The sequence below is a fragment of the Lytechinus variegatus genome, chromosome 6, assembly GCF_018143015.1.
Source record: "Lytechinus variegatus isolate NC3 chromosome 6, Lvar_3.0, whole genome shotgun sequence".
NCBI lineage: Eukaryota > Metazoa > Echinodermata > Echinoidea > Temnopleuroida > Toxopneustidae > Lytechinus > Lytechinus variegatus.
In genome coordinates this window covers 18,149,252-18,165,540 of record NC_054745.1, presented here as the reverse complement: position 1 = coordinate 18,165,540, position 16,289 = coordinate 18,149,252, and positions in this window count along the sequence as shown.

Sequence of the window (16,289 nt, the reverse complement as noted above, 5' to 3'; positions counted from 1 at the left end):
TTTGGTCCTGGGTTGAATTTTTCTTTTTTAAAATTCAAATCAACTTTTTGTTGGAGTGGACTTGTAGATGGAGAGAAAGAAAAAAAAAGAGGGGGATATGATTAGACAATAGAAAGAGAAGATTGTGTGAGGTAGAAAATAAATAAGAAAGCAAAACCAAAACTTATCACGAAGATACTATTTGCGTGCGGTATAATGCCTCACCGCGTTGATCGTGGCCCCGTCTTACAAAGAGTTGCCATTGATCCGATCAATCGCATCTATGGACGACCAGCAAGGTCAACATCTATTATTCATATTTGTTCAGAACGTTTTCTAGCTATGATGTATATTCATGCATTCATTGTTTCCTTGAAAATTCACTGTGATTCTTTTTGGTTACAAAGGACATAGTACAAATTTCCTGTAGAAAAAAATATTACCCTGGTGGATTTCCATAGAGTTACTATTGATTGGATCAATCGCAACTCTTTGTAAGACGGGCCCCAGATCATTCGTACTAAGAGTACCACCGTGTCTCCTTCAATCATATATTACGCATTAAATAGCTTGTACCCGGCCGTTGGCATCACGGAATTGAATTAATTAATCATAAGCAAGACTCTATGGCCGGCCCTATGGTGATCTTGCAAGAAAATATTTCAAATCAGAGCAAATTCCTGATACGAATTTTCATTTCATAAATCAGTTAAATTACATTAGAGCAAATCAAGTTATTTCTTCATACAATAAACTGGCCAACAAAACAATATTGAGAATTTGCAGATAAATGCATGACTTGCGATCATTTGCAAATGTCTAGGAACCATAGACAAGAATTGGGCGCAATAATACGAATGATAATTATAATAATGTTAACGAGAATAATAATAACAAGAAGAGTAATAATAACAACAATGATTAAATAGTAATAAGAATAATATTAATTCCTTAAGATTTATAAAGTGAGTTTTCCATTTTGATTAGATGCTCAAGGCGCTTCAGAGAAGAACAAAAAATAGTAATTTCTTGTAAATATAATTTTGATGCTTGAGTTGAAATAGAATACATATATAAATATAGTAATTAATCACTACAGTCTTAAAAGTAAAATATACCGTCAATATTTTATCTAAAAAAACTGTTCGAGTTGAATCGGTAATAAAGTGGATTGATAATCGTTTCCAAGAACACACGGCCAGAATGTGGCTCGTTGGTGTTCTAAACATTGTTGAAGGTCCAGTCATTAAATCGGCTAAGTCGTTGAAAGAGGAGTATTTGACCCTTTATTTTTCTATTTTAGGTTAACGATATGCAATATACAAGTCAAAAGTTTTGTCCAATCATATTCGCTGATGACACTAATCTTTTTGGACTGGGCAAAAATAAAATACCAACAATCGATTCTGAAATTTTAAGATTGGAGCTGTGTTTTGGACCAACAAATTATTTGACAATTCTGAAGAAAAAAATGACATTCGAACAAGGAATATAATAAAAAGCTATCTGCACAAATTTGTAAACGTTACAATTAACAATTTTCATGTACAACAGGTGTCAAATACCACATTTCTTGGAGTGACAATTGATGATCATCTTACTCCTCACATTAATGCTATGCTGCGGAAGATCTCGTATCCAGTTGGCATATTATACAGAATGCGACATTCAATTCCTCTGAAAATATTACTTAAAGGAGAATGAAACCATTGGAACAAGATAGCTTGTGTGAAAACAGAAAAATCAAAGAAACAGATCAACAAAAGTTTGAGAAAAATCGGAGAAATAATGAGAAAGTTATGAGCATTTGAATATTGCGATCACTGCTATGGAGATAGCAATTTGGTCACTGGTGAACAACTCTCCCCGTTACTTTTAGTCTAGGTGATTGGTGAAAAAAATGTTCAGAAAATGGTAAAAGCATGAAAATTGGCATAGAGGTAGAGTAAGTTATTCTAATCACTTTTAGCAGGGGGTGCCAACGTGAATTTGCCAAACATAGCAACGGTTGCTAGGTAACATATTTACCTTAGTAACTGAGCTTTATTGGGCTTAAGTAACATTTTCATGAGCGATGTGTTGCATGAGTTTTAATCTAAAGCATGTTCCTTTGTATCACAACAGTTTTGGTCCATTTATTCACATCAACGGCTGCTAAGGGACCATTTCCATAGCAACAATTTGTTTATCATTGTTCAGATGAATATGATCTATATGATTTACTCAGAAGAGCTCAGAAATTAACTCTGGCCCATAGATTCCTCATGTGATTAATTTTTCCTTAGGAATACCTAATAAGCACCATAGCAACGGTTGCTAGGTAACATTTTTTCCACAGTAACCAATACCGTATTTTTTCATGATCATAATTCAATTGAACCATATCTTTTCTATTAAAGAATTTATACATTAATCACAACAACCCAGGAACTATTATACCATGTATACAAGCCAATGCAAAAAAACCAGATGATGTAACATGTTTTCTGTAGCAACTAATGATTAAAGGTCTTACGGCAAGATTATTGATAGATAATTATTGATTGGCGTAAAATCTTGCACAAATTAACTACCTCATGATATGGTTCATATTTCCAAAGACGATGTCTATGAGTTCCATATTATTGGTATAGTAATGCTTGCTGCATGTTAGCAAAGGTTACTTTGTTAATGTCTGTTATTACTATATAATTTAGTTACCCATTTATCATTGAATGCCAGAAAGTAATTTTCGAATGAGTGCTTGGATACCACTTTATCTCTAGCTAACAGTAGTCGTTCTCATGTAAGCCAACAAACTCAGCCTTGGTTTATCCCCTCTATTTCGAAGCCTGCAATGAAGATCATATTAGCTTTCCATACCGTTTCCGGACCTAATGCCATGTGCAGGAGTTGATTTTGACTTGTCAATTCCATCTCCAGGTGTTCTGACTTGGATCAATCCTGCAGCTCTGTGATCTATCATGACGTGAAAGATCCTGCATGCTAAAGTTGATTTTGACCTATCAGTTCCTTTTCTAGTCATGTTGGCCGGATCCTGTAGTTACATGATTGATCTAACATGACTCAATCCTGCAGAAGTTGATTTAGACCTGTCCCTTCTCTTGTGTTTTGACCTGAATCAGACTTTCAGATTCAGGATTTATCATTACGTGAAATATCTCCCAAGAGTTGATTTGTCCCGACCATCAGTTCTGTTTCCAGGCTCTGCAGAGCATGTACAGGAAATGGTTCTTGAGGCTGTTTCAGGTCTACTGTACATGCTCTACAGTGCATATACAGGAAATGATTCTTGAGACTGTTTCAGGTCTACTGTACATATATATTTAAGTCAGTCAATTTTACTGACAAGTGCGTATGCATTACTCGCCATTACTTCCCAAGAAGGTTTGTCATTTAATTGGGAGCGATTAGTTAGTGTCAATAAAATTTCGGCTTCCCTTTTACCTCTAGGTTCGGTTTTTTCCGAGTGTTCCATGCTACATCTACTGCGATACCCTGTTTCAGTTTCATAACAAAAGAGATCCTATCTGCACATTCGATGGCCCAATGATGATTTTTTTTTGTCTGTGTGTTAGCTTTGTCATGTGTGAGTAAAAAGTATGCAAAAAAAGTAAAATTATGTATATCGAAATTAGGTTTGTTACCTAGATAAGACTAGGCCTGCAGGCATTAGACCTGTGGGTTATGGCTATTAAGTTAGCATTTTCCATACCCAGGCAGCCTCTCCAACTCTCATCCAGGTCTTATCTTCTCTATCATGTACAAGTTCGATTGATCTTGTCTTTGATCTGTTTGTATTATTTGTTTTTTGAATGCCAAATAAAATAATAATAATAATGATATAACTATTTGGACTGTTTCTGAACTTTTTAGGGATCTCGTATATTTTTTTTCACTCCAGAGTCACACATTGACCAATTTTCTAATCACTTTCATTCAAACATTATGTCCACACGTTGTGTTAAGTAATCATCTATAGTTGCTATTGAAAATGTGTTGCTTAGCAACTGTTGCTATACGTGGTTGGAATGTTTCTTGATATGTGATTGTAAAATGGGAACTTCTAAGTCAAAATATAGTTTTTGAAATGTAGATAACACCCCAAAAATGGTGGTTGTCAAGGTAAATGTGTTACCTAGCAACTGTTGCTATACGAGAAGAGGTCAGGTTGGCACCCCCTGCTAAAAATGTTCAGCACGATTTTCTATACCTGTCAGCCAAATTTCATGCTTTTATCATAATCTGAACAATTCTTGCTATTTTTTGCACCGATCATCGAGACTATTTAGTATATATCACTTGAATTGCCTCTTTTATCACATCTATCCATAGATCATGTGTTCTTTCTACATGAGGGCATGTAATACGTATTTTTTAAGAATACATCATGGATAGAGAGTTTGTATCATCATAAGAAAAAGCAAAAAGAGACATTTTGAGGGTATTTTATAGTCTACCAAAGGGAAAGTTGTTCATCAGTGACATCACGCATCCATGTTGCATTGCCAGTGGGAGGATCTCCATAGCATTAGTGATTGCAATATTAAAATGCTCATAACTTTCTCATTCTTTGCCCGATTTTTCTAAAACTTTCTTTATTCTTATTCTTTGATTTTTCTGTTTCTACACAAGCCTATTTGTTCCAAAGGTTTCATTCCCCTTTAATGATGATGATATTATTCTTCCTCATCTTCTGATTGTAGTTTGACTAGGGGACGCTGTGCTACAACTGTGATTGGTTAACATTGGTTTGACTTTTAAAAAATCTGAGCTAGAAGGTCACCCTTGTCACCTGTGTCTGTGATATGTTACAAAAATGAAGCCCAGAAAAAATTGCGTTCAAAAATTTCAAAAATTGAAGTATAAAGTGACCGGAAACACCATCTTAATTTCATCCCATACACTCATATGTACTATCTATTTATTTATTTCTATAAGATGCTTATTTACAAAATCGGGGCTTGCCTTGTAGTTTTAGCTTTTCATTCTCAATAATGGTTGTTTTCATGGATTATTAGTCCTAATACATGCACTTGTACACATGTTTCATCTTGGTTTGAAATTTTTTTTTAAATCGGCTGCTCACAAAGTTAAATAATACCTTTAAGGTGTATGTACTAGAGCAATACGTGTAATTACGAACTCTCAGAGAACTCCCTCTGATCCTCTTTATATCAAATTTAGTATATATTTAACAAATTCCTAATACACTACTTGCAATTTGCATCAGTTAGATATATGTCATTGTATAGTAAAAACTTGCTACCCCACATGTTTCAAATAACAAAGGATGTCCACTCACATCACATGATAGACATGCTGATGTTCTCTAACTTCATTTGCCAAAAATATCAGACTTCACGAAAGTCAGTGAAATATTAAGTGCAATTCCAGTTGTCATTAAAGTGGCCCCGTCTATTGCCTCATTTAATTAAACGAAAAGTTAGAGACTTGAACGAAATTCGAAAGTCTCGGGCAAAAAGTCCTTAGTGAGCATACATGACGTTGCTACGATAGGACATGCGAACTGGTGAGAGGAAGGGAAACAGTCTTTACAAAATATTTCATTTAAGATCAACAGTGCTGTAAAAGTATTTTTATTTTTTAAACAACACTTATTACATGATATATTTTTAGTAGTTTTTTGTTAAAATAATTTTTTTGTGTATTTTGAAATAATAAATGCAATACTCAATCACTGCAATATTATTAAGTAAAACTATACCCTCAATTATCTCATTACAGTAACTGTAATAGTTAAGGCATTTGAGGGGATTTATAATCGATTCAAAGAACGTATGGCCAAAGCGTAGCTCGTTTATATGAGTTAGTTCTAAGCGATGGTAAAAGTCATGTCCAGCTATTTCATCGGCTAAGCCTACGCACGCACGGGAAAGTACGGTACGGTTAAAATTCATTTAAAATTGTTTAGAGCTAAAGGAGTCAACGAGCGAGACTCATCTTGATTATAAATGTATTTTATCACCAGATAAACTTGATAATAATAAATAGAGCAAAATTCACACAGCAAAATGCTTGAAATTTCATCAAATCTGATGACAAATAGCGAAGTAATCGAATGTTAAAATTTAGCAATGTTATTGCGAAAACAATAATTATTTACACGTCGTCATGAATATTCATAAAAGGGCTGATGATGTCACATACCACATTATATTTTACATTATTATAGCAATATTAACAAGATGATATTAATTGAGTTAAATCAGTAAAATAAAAAAAAAATAGCGGCAAATCGCTGTTCTGCTGAGAGATACATCTCGTAGTTCCACTCTGCGCATAATCAGTAGAGAAGGTCATTAATTGGTACAAAAGTGATATGATGGTTTGATATTTAGTGAAATAAGCACCAACTTTGATGTCCTGAGTATTAATATATAATTCTTCTGAATTGCGTTTTTCATTAGATCCACCCCCCAAAAAAAACCAACAACAATGCGTTCAACTAGCGCCTAGTATTTCACAGTTGGCCATGCATGCAGTGTTACAACGTGTAAATGCAATCAAAGTAGTAATGCAACAATTAAAAACCTTTGATCACAGACTTCATTGGTGTGCTATTCTAGTCACATGGGTCGTTTTTAAAGCTGTTTGTGAGTCAAGAGCGCCTCTAAAGCGACCTTCCATTGACAAATCACAACATCGTGGGGAAATTAAGACTAAACTCAAAGGATTCAAGTATTTCACTTGGCTGCATGCCTGGGATGTTATGTAATAGACGCCGGCATGTCTGGGAGGTCTCTCATCGGTGATCGATAGTTAGTAGACTAACCAACCAGAAGTAAACTGCGTGATTTCACCATATAGAGCTATTATGATTTCACTTTGAAACATATAACTTCACAGATCGAGGTACATTTATTTCGGCTAGCAATCAAGAGACCTGCTAAGAGTCTAGGAATTGTGATTGTAGGAAACTAGAACTGCGACGACCAGAGGTGTGTGTGTATTTGAATTTATTGTCAGACGTGTATCAATCAGATATGATTATTTACGTCTGGGACCGACCTTTAACGTCACCATCCGAAAGACGTGACCAGGGCTCGAACCTCGAAACTCTGCATCAATTTGTAACTTCCCCACAGCTTGGATTACAGGCGCACGCCACAACGCCCAACGGGTAAATAACCATTTAGCCTCTTGTCGAGGCCCTGGCGGCTGCTTCGCAAAGCGATCGAATTAAAGAGAAATGCCAGTAGTTGCAGTTAACAATGATTTCATGAGAAAGTCTGTAAAACAAGGCTTGGTTGTCAGTATATCATCGAGGATCTAGATCTGGTACAGTTACTGTACATAAACTGAATTTTGTGAAATCTTGAAATCTACGCTGAAAAATGTTCACGCTGAAGATCACCAACACAGATAAGCGCACGTGGGATATGTATAATTATTGCTCTGAATGTCGGGCCCGACGCTTTGACCGGAATCCTATTTGCTGATTTCTCAGCAATTACACAATATTATTTCTTCCAGAATTTCATTGGATTCTGTATGAACTCAGTTTGATATCGTTACCAAAACTGGCATTAACCTTTAAGGCCTCGTGGCGCTTTGCTTCATATATCCCTTGCTTCGCCATGTTTGCTGGGAAAGCAGCCGACAGGGCATCGACAGGAGACTAATAACCATCACGAGTTCGGTCAAATTCGTGCTGTCCGAACTTTTATCGCATTAGTCCGACGGGCGCTCATGACGGACGTATTATATTAGGCAAGTCAATTGACCTTTTGCAAATTTCGTGTTTATTAAAAAAAATAACCAGTGGTAAATGATATTTACCAGTAAATCATAGAGCTATCTCTGTTAGCTCCATGATTAAATATTCCATTCACCATTAAATGTTAGTGTGTAATAAATAACGAACAGCAATTCTATTTCGTTTATTCAATTTTTTCATCCTGCTACGTAAGGCCTGCTTGACATACCTTAGATATCGGCTTTACATGATAAGGGAGGTAAGTAATCACTTGGGCACAATAGCCCATGGAGGAGTGACGACTCGCAATTCAAAGGAGCAAGTCGTGGACAAAATTTTCTGTCATTTTGACAGTGTTTTCGCTGTGTTGTACCCGAATTGTTATAAGAGTGAATTAGCAATATTTACAATTATTATTCAATAATAATAGGTAAGCTCTTTTAATTTTTTTTTTATGAAAAAAAAAACCAACAATCAGATATTAATAATTATTTTTCATAAATTTACTATTTTTGCAGAAAAAGGGCACAAATTAACTGATAGTGTAAAATGTAAATCAAACAATGCTTACGAACCTGCATTTTGAATAACATCTTTTTAAAGAGGTAATGATCGATTAAAAATTGAGCAAATTTTCTTGATCGATCCACCTTGTGGTTGAGGGTGTTTTTTTTGTTTTGTTAAAAATTTTTTCTTTGAAAGAACGATTCTGATTGGTTCGTAGTCAGTATATAGAGCAAAATGCGCATGCACTATGCAACGATGACCTTGATACATTTTATAAAACAATAATCGCTAGCCTTTGTGTCAAGCCCGGTGCACGCACGCTATACGATTCGTGGCGATCCGAATTTGAAAGGGATACACCGGGCAGCGAAATGAATTTTCTGGATACTTTTAGAAGCAGCAGCTCTTCAAATGCGCTCCTAAGATTGGAAAGATTACATTATAATGACGAGATAATCCTGCAATGTAATTGTTATTAGCTGATCCCCTCGACGCTCATTTGTGGTTGACAAAGACATTGACCACAAGGTATTAAACGGAGATGCAGCGAATGGCATCTGTAGTACCAATGTATTTGTGTATTTGAGTTTTGTCAGACGTGTATCAATCAGATATGATTATTTACGTCTGGGACCTACCTTTAACGTCACCATCCGAAAGACGTGACCAGGGCTCGAACCTCGAACCTCTGCATCAATTTGTAACTTCCCCCACATATACATAGCTTGGATTACACTGAGGCGCACGCTACAACGCCCAGTGCGAGAAGGGGGCATGTTTATAGACTTTGATATTAATAAACATCTTCGTGATTGTCTTGGCAGGAGGTGATAAGGAGAAAATAGGGGCTTTGGTGGAAAGAGTAGTAAAGGCGACAGTGGAGGCAGCAGTACCGGCAATTGAGGCCAGGCAAAGAGGTGTGCCTTGGAATAGTAAAGGAGGAGTTAAATCCCCTTTTAATACAATCCCAGTTTAAAGGAAAAGTCCACCCCAACAAAAATAAAATGATTTGAATAAAAAGAGAAAAATTCAACAAGCATAACACTGAAAATTTCGTCAAAGTCGCATGTAAACTAAGAAAGTTATGACATTTTAGAATTTCGCTTAATTTCCTATAACTGTTATACGCACATCCGGTCGGTATGCAAATGAGGAACTGATGACATCACTCACTATTTATTTTGTATTTTGTTATATGACATATGAATTATTTTTATTTTCTCGTCATTGTCATGTGAAATAAAGTTTCATTCCTCCCTGAACACGTGGAATTCCATTATTTTAACATTTTGTGCTTCAGGCAAGGAGGTCCTAATCATCAGAGTCGTAAAATTTTAATATTGTATAATTCAAACAATAAAAAACAAAAGAAATAGTGAGTGAGTGACATCATCGACTCTCTCATATGGATGTAACTGCTTCGTTCATAACTTTTTTGTTTGAAATAAGCGAAACTTTGAAATGTCATAACTGTCTTATTTTACATCCGATTTTGATGAAATTTTCAGCATTGTGCTTCTCTGAGTTTTCTCTTTTGATTCAAATCGCATTTTTTTGAGATGGACTTGACCTTTAAATGTTCAATTCACCATTAAATGTTAGTAAGAAATTACGAATAGGTTTATGAAACACAATTCTATTTGATGCAGAGGTTCGAGCCCTGGTCACGTCTTTCGGATGGTGACGTTAATGGTCGGTCCCAGACGTAAATGATCATATCTGATTGATACACGTCTGACAAAACTCAAATACACGCACACAATAAACACGAATTACGCGTGAATATTCATACTTGAATGATACGCGCCTTAAAACGTAAGATAACAATATTTCGTCTATTCAATTTCTTCATCTTGCTATGTAAAACTTTGATATTGGCCTAATGGTCTCACAGGCCTAATTCATTCCCCATAGACTCGTGTGTTAAATTGGCACTTTAAAAAAATCATAAAAAATAAGGATGAAATTCGGGGGTCGAATGTTTACTACCAGTGGATAGGATATATATCTGGCAATCCATATCTGACCAGAAAACGGTCCCTCGACCGGCTCATTTTAAAAATAAATTGGCGTGTTTGAAGACACCGTCGGGGGGAGCAGATTCATCACCTCAAACAGCAAAATAGCCCTAATCCTTCCGCCAGTCGAAATATAGTCCAAAATTGGTGATATTTCTTCCCAATTTGGGAAAAGGAAGTTCAGTAATTACCAAAAATAGAATCAGTGTTAGATGGACAATCATATGCATCCACTTTGTCAATCAGCCATATTAAAATAAAGAAAATAGCAATGGGTTGGCTCGAATGAATATCTCTTGCTTTCCCGATGTTAATAGGCCCGTGAGACCTAATAATATGGAGAAGTCACTTGTGCAAATCAACCAAAGGAGGTAATAACGGCTCGCAATTGAAAGAAAGGAGTCGTAGTCAAAATTTCCAAATCGCGATGATTTGTCAGACAAATGTGAGGCTAAGAGGGATGTATATTTTTAATATACGGAACTTTATTAAATAATAACAGGTAATTTTTTTATCAATAGTTTTTTTCCAAAAATGAAGGCCAATAATCAGATAGTGTGCATAAAAACCATTGCGAATTTATTTTCCATTTAAATCGTATTGGAACAAGCCTATTGATAGTGTAAAATCTAAATCAAACTATGCTAGAACCTGCCTTCCTATAGTATAGTTTGTTGAGTTGATGATCGATTAAAAATTGAGTGAATTTTCTTGATCGATCAACCATACTTTTGTGAGTTTTTTTTACATTTTCCTATATGAAAGAACAATTCTGATTGGTTTGTAGTCAGTATATTGAGCAAAATGCGCATTCAACGACGATCTTGATACGTTTTTATAAAACAACAATCGCTAACGTGTAAAGCCCAGTGCAGGCACGCGGATTCGTTGCGATCTGAATTATAAAGAGATACTCCGGGCAGAGAATATTTATGTCTAAATAAGTACTATAATAAAATTCACAGAGAAAAATGCTAAAAATTTCATTATCTAATGAAAAATTACACTAATTGAATATGGTGTTGCCATAGAGAAATTAGTATTCATCTCTATTGGTGTTGCCCAGATTTTCAACTAACACTAATGAATAAAATATGCTTTACTTAAATGTGCTATAGCAATAATAAGCTAACACGTGTCATCATTAAATGATAGCTAACTATAGTATGCACAAAATGTGTAAGTGGTATTCCGCCAGATTTGGATGAACTTGGAATTGAGTCGGAGAAAACCTCCAACAAATATTTTCATGGTATGAGCCCCCTCCCCCGCGGGATCAGTGACTCTGTGACTGGGGATCCTATCGGCGGTAACATTCCGGCGATTAGTTTCGTACGGCTTATTTCGAAAGGGTGGGTGCTGTCGCGTTAGGGTGCGTCAACGCGAACGCGAAGATTCGTCCAAAGCCCCCCCGGTTTGGCCGAAAGGGTGCGTTGGGGGCGCCACGTCGCGTCGCGTTCACTGGAACGCGCCCTTTCGTCCAAAGCCCCCCCCGGTTTGGACGAAAGGGTGTGATTAATAATAATGAATAAATAAATACAAATATTTATAAGAAAGCTGAACAAACAAAAAAGACGAGTGATATGTGAAATTTGCATAGGAACATAAATCATCATATGGCATAAACATTCTTTTTAAGGTAAAAAAAACAATGACGGCATGCTGCATGAGGATTTTTTCGGTGGAAATGTTTTATGGTATAATATTGATACATGTAAAAATTATGACTGATTTCAAGGTTCTTTCAAATAAATAAAAGTAACTTACCTTCAATTTTATATTTAGCAGGTGTGTATTTATTACAAAGGAAAACATTAGTATACCTGGAGATATTTGGTGTCCCCCAAATTATAAAACTTACGGCAGATGTGTCCTGGAAAGGCAAGGCCAAAATTGATGTCGGGTCAGCATTCACAACGTTTAACTCTTCAGACCCTACCTTACTATATTTTACACTTGAGACCCTGCCTCAGTATATTTTGTGAGATGTGTCTGTTGTGCATGTGTGCGTGTTGTGTGTATAATAATAATAATAATATGTGCGTGTTGTTTGTATACTAGTAATAATAATAATAATACTTATAATAATAAAAATAATAACAATAATAATAATAATACTTATAATAATGATAATAATTTTCACGCCAAGTGGCTTATTGCAAGGGTGGGTATCTGATTTTATTATCATTATTATTATTATTATTATTATCATTATTATTCTTAGTTGAACTTTTCTTTCTTTTCCTCAAATTGTAAATGCTTTAAATGATTGAAAATCCACTATTTTACGTGCAAATTGGCAATGTTTGACAAAATACCTTATATTCAGCTTTCTTATAAATATTTGTATTTAATTATTCATTATTATTAATCACACCCTTTCGTCCAAACCGGGGGGGGGGGGGCTTTGGACGAAAGGGCGCGTTCCAGTGAACGCGACGCGACGTGGCGCTCCCAACGCACCCTTTCGGCCAAACCGGGGGGGGGGGGGGGCTTTGGACGAATCTTCGCGTTCGCGTTGACGCACCCTAACGCGACAGCACCCACCCTTTCGACATAAGCCGTTTCTTACTATGATCCTATTTGACTAGCACTGGACATAGATCCCGTCTAAAGCACCTGTAACAACAACTTGTGACATGTCGTTTTACCATACAGCTATTAGCTCTATAGTTTCACAGCACAAGACTCGTACATAACTACAAGATCAAAATTTGTCCAATATGCAGAAACTTTACTCTACCTCTAAAAGGTGATTTTTTTAAACATAAAATTATTAAATAATAAGAAGTAATTGAATTTCAGTGTCATATAGATCTTAAAAATGCCTGTCAATAGAGTACCGGTACTTCTATTCAATAATTCTAAATTTAATTTGACAATTATATTAGGAGTGGGCTATACATGGGTCAAAAATACTTTTTTTGTAATTTCAATATGGGAACAGTTTTTTTTTATTCCTTGTAATGTATCTCAACATGAAATGACAATATTTTTTGTCTCGGGTCCGAGAAAAAAGTGTGCCGGGCCAAAATCCAAAATGGCCGCCAAAACCACCCAAAATCACAGTTTTGGCCACAACTTCTTTATTTGGTGGTCTTTTTCTTTGGTTTTGGTGTCTATTCATATGTATTTGGGGGCAGGCAATTTGTTTTTCCTATAATTAGTACTTTTAAACCATTATTTGTAGAGTTAAAAGGTAATTATACCTAAATTTTTCAATTTTTATAGCCTTTTTTCAGCCAAAAAGTAGATTTTATCGTCATGGGGTTCTTGGATATTAGATGGTACGAGGTCAACAATAGCAAGCAGCTTCATAGAGCTATATCGCTTTTATTCCTCTACTATGGGTTTTACGGATATTTGTGAAATATATCTTAAATTTAAAAAAATGTTAATTATCCATAGGGGCTATACAGTATACAATGTACTGTACATACTGCACTGCATACATGCATTGGCCACCATGACAAGGCATGTATAAACTATAGTGTTATACATGTAGAAATGAGCTCTTAGGTTTAGAATTAGATGCCTCAGGAATTGAAGATATGTTTTGTCTCACGGAAACTGAGGACATGTTTTGTCAAATATGCTAATTCAGGGGGCGGAGAAAGCTAATTAACCCCACATCATGGCATTTAAACTGTAGATATTCTGGGCCCTGTTGCATAAATTTACCATTATGTTAACTTAATGGTAACTTACATGGAATCCTTGGTTCTGATTGGCTGTTGATCAACGTTATCATGATTATATAGTTGCCTGACCCCATAAACATAGGCCAGTTAGACACAACCAGGTAAAAAAGCCTCCAAATGAAGAAGATATAGCTACATGTAGATATGTGATGTACGTATGATACATGTATGTGATATTTTATGTGCAATTTACGTTGTTGGTTTCATCATGTACATCAGCTGACAAGCAATCAAATTCACAATTCACAATCTAATTTTAAACCTTAAGAGCTTATTTCTATGACACTATAGTTTATATACAGGCCTTGTCATATGTCATGGTGGTCAATGCATGGAAATATGCAGTGTAGTGTGTACAGTAACAGTACATTGTATACTGTATTGCCCCTATGGATAATTAACATTTTTATTTAATAAGATATATTTCACAAATATCCGTAAAACCCATAGTAGAGGAATAAAAGCAATATAGCTCTATAAAGCTGCTTGCTATTGTTGACCTCGTACCATCTAATATCCAAGAACTCTGGGACGATAAAACCTACATTTGGCTGAAAAAAGGCTATAAAAATTGGAAAATTTAGGTATAATTACCTTTTAACTCTACAAATAATGGTTTAAAAGTGCTAATTATAGGAAAAACAAATTGCCTGCCCCCTAAAACATACGAATAGACACCAAAACCACAGAAAAAGACCACCAAATAAAGAAGTTGTGGCCATAACTGTGATTTTGGGGGGGTTTCCCAGGACCAAAATCCAATTGAAACCAGTTGGATTTCCAACTGGTTTCAATTGGTTTTAACTGGAATTTAACAATTTCCAGTTGAAACCAATTGAAACCAGTTGGGCAACTGGAAATCCTAACTGGAACCAGTTGGGTAAATGGATATGACTTCCAACTGGAAATGATTTCTAACTTGAACCAGTTGGGTAACTGGAAATCCTAACTGGATCCAGTTGGGCAACTGGAAATCCTAACTGGAACCAGTTGGGTAACTGGAAATGACTTCCAACTGGAAATGATTTCTAACTGGAACCAGTTGGGTAACTGGAAATCCTAACTGGAACCAGTTGGGTAAATGGATATGACTTCCAACTGGAAATGATTTCTAACTTGAACCAGTTGGGTAACTGGAAATCCTAACTGGATCCAGTTGGGCAACTGGAAATCCTAACTGGAACCAGTTGGGTAACTGGAAATGACTTCCAACTGGAAATGATTTCTAACTGGAACCAGTTGGGTAACTGGAAATCCTAACTGGATCCAGTTGGGCAACTGGAAATCCTAACTGGAACCAGTTGCGTAACTGGAAATGACTTCCAACTGGAAATGATTTCTAACTGGAACCAGTTGGGTAACTGGAAATCCTAACTGGAACCAGTTGGGTAACTGGAAATGACTTCCAACTGGAAATGATTTCTAACTGGAACCAGTTGGGTAACTGGAAATCCTAACTGGAACCAGTTGGGCAACTGGAAATCCTAACTGGAACCAGTTGGGTAACTGGAAATGACTTCCAACTGGAAATGATTTCTAACTGGAACCAGTTGGGTAACTGGAAATCCTAAATGGAACCAGTTGGGTAACTGGAAAGATGGGTAACTGAATTCTAATTGGAACCAGTTGGGTAACTGGAAATAAAACTGGAACCAGTTGGGTAACTGGAAATCCTAACTGGATCCAGTTGGGTAACTGGAAATGATTTCCAATTGGAAATTTTCCAGTTACCCAACTGGATCCAATTGATTTGATCCAATTAATTTGCATATTTTCTGCCAGTGTGCACAGATCAATGTTTTATCAGATTCATCGTAATTTACAATGTATCTATTTAATTTTTTTCAATTTGAAGTTCCACACTTTTTTCAGATAAGTGTTTCCAATACTTAGCAGTGAAAACCATGTTCATAAATGTTATAGATTATAATTAAAACAGATTCAAAGATAATTAGTACACCACTAACTGTTACCAAATTACATCAAATAAAAATACATATATTTGAAGAACTCCAATATGAATATATACATATGGAAGTCTGTATTTTATCAATGCCCTTTACACTATTTGGTATTAATAGACAAATAACACTGCTTCTGTGTTGGCATGAGCAATAGTTAGTGCAAATGCTAATTAATTTGTAACTAATTAAGTTCATTCCAACTGGAAGTTCCAATTGGATCCAGTTGGAAACCAATTGGTTTCAACTGGTTCCAGTTGAAAACCAGTTGCCTCCAATTGGTTTCAACTGGAACCAATTGAAACCAGTTGCCTCCAATTGGATTCAACTGGTTTTAATAGGGAAATTGGAACAACTGGAACCAATTGAAAACCAATTGAAACCAATAGCCAACTGGTTCCAG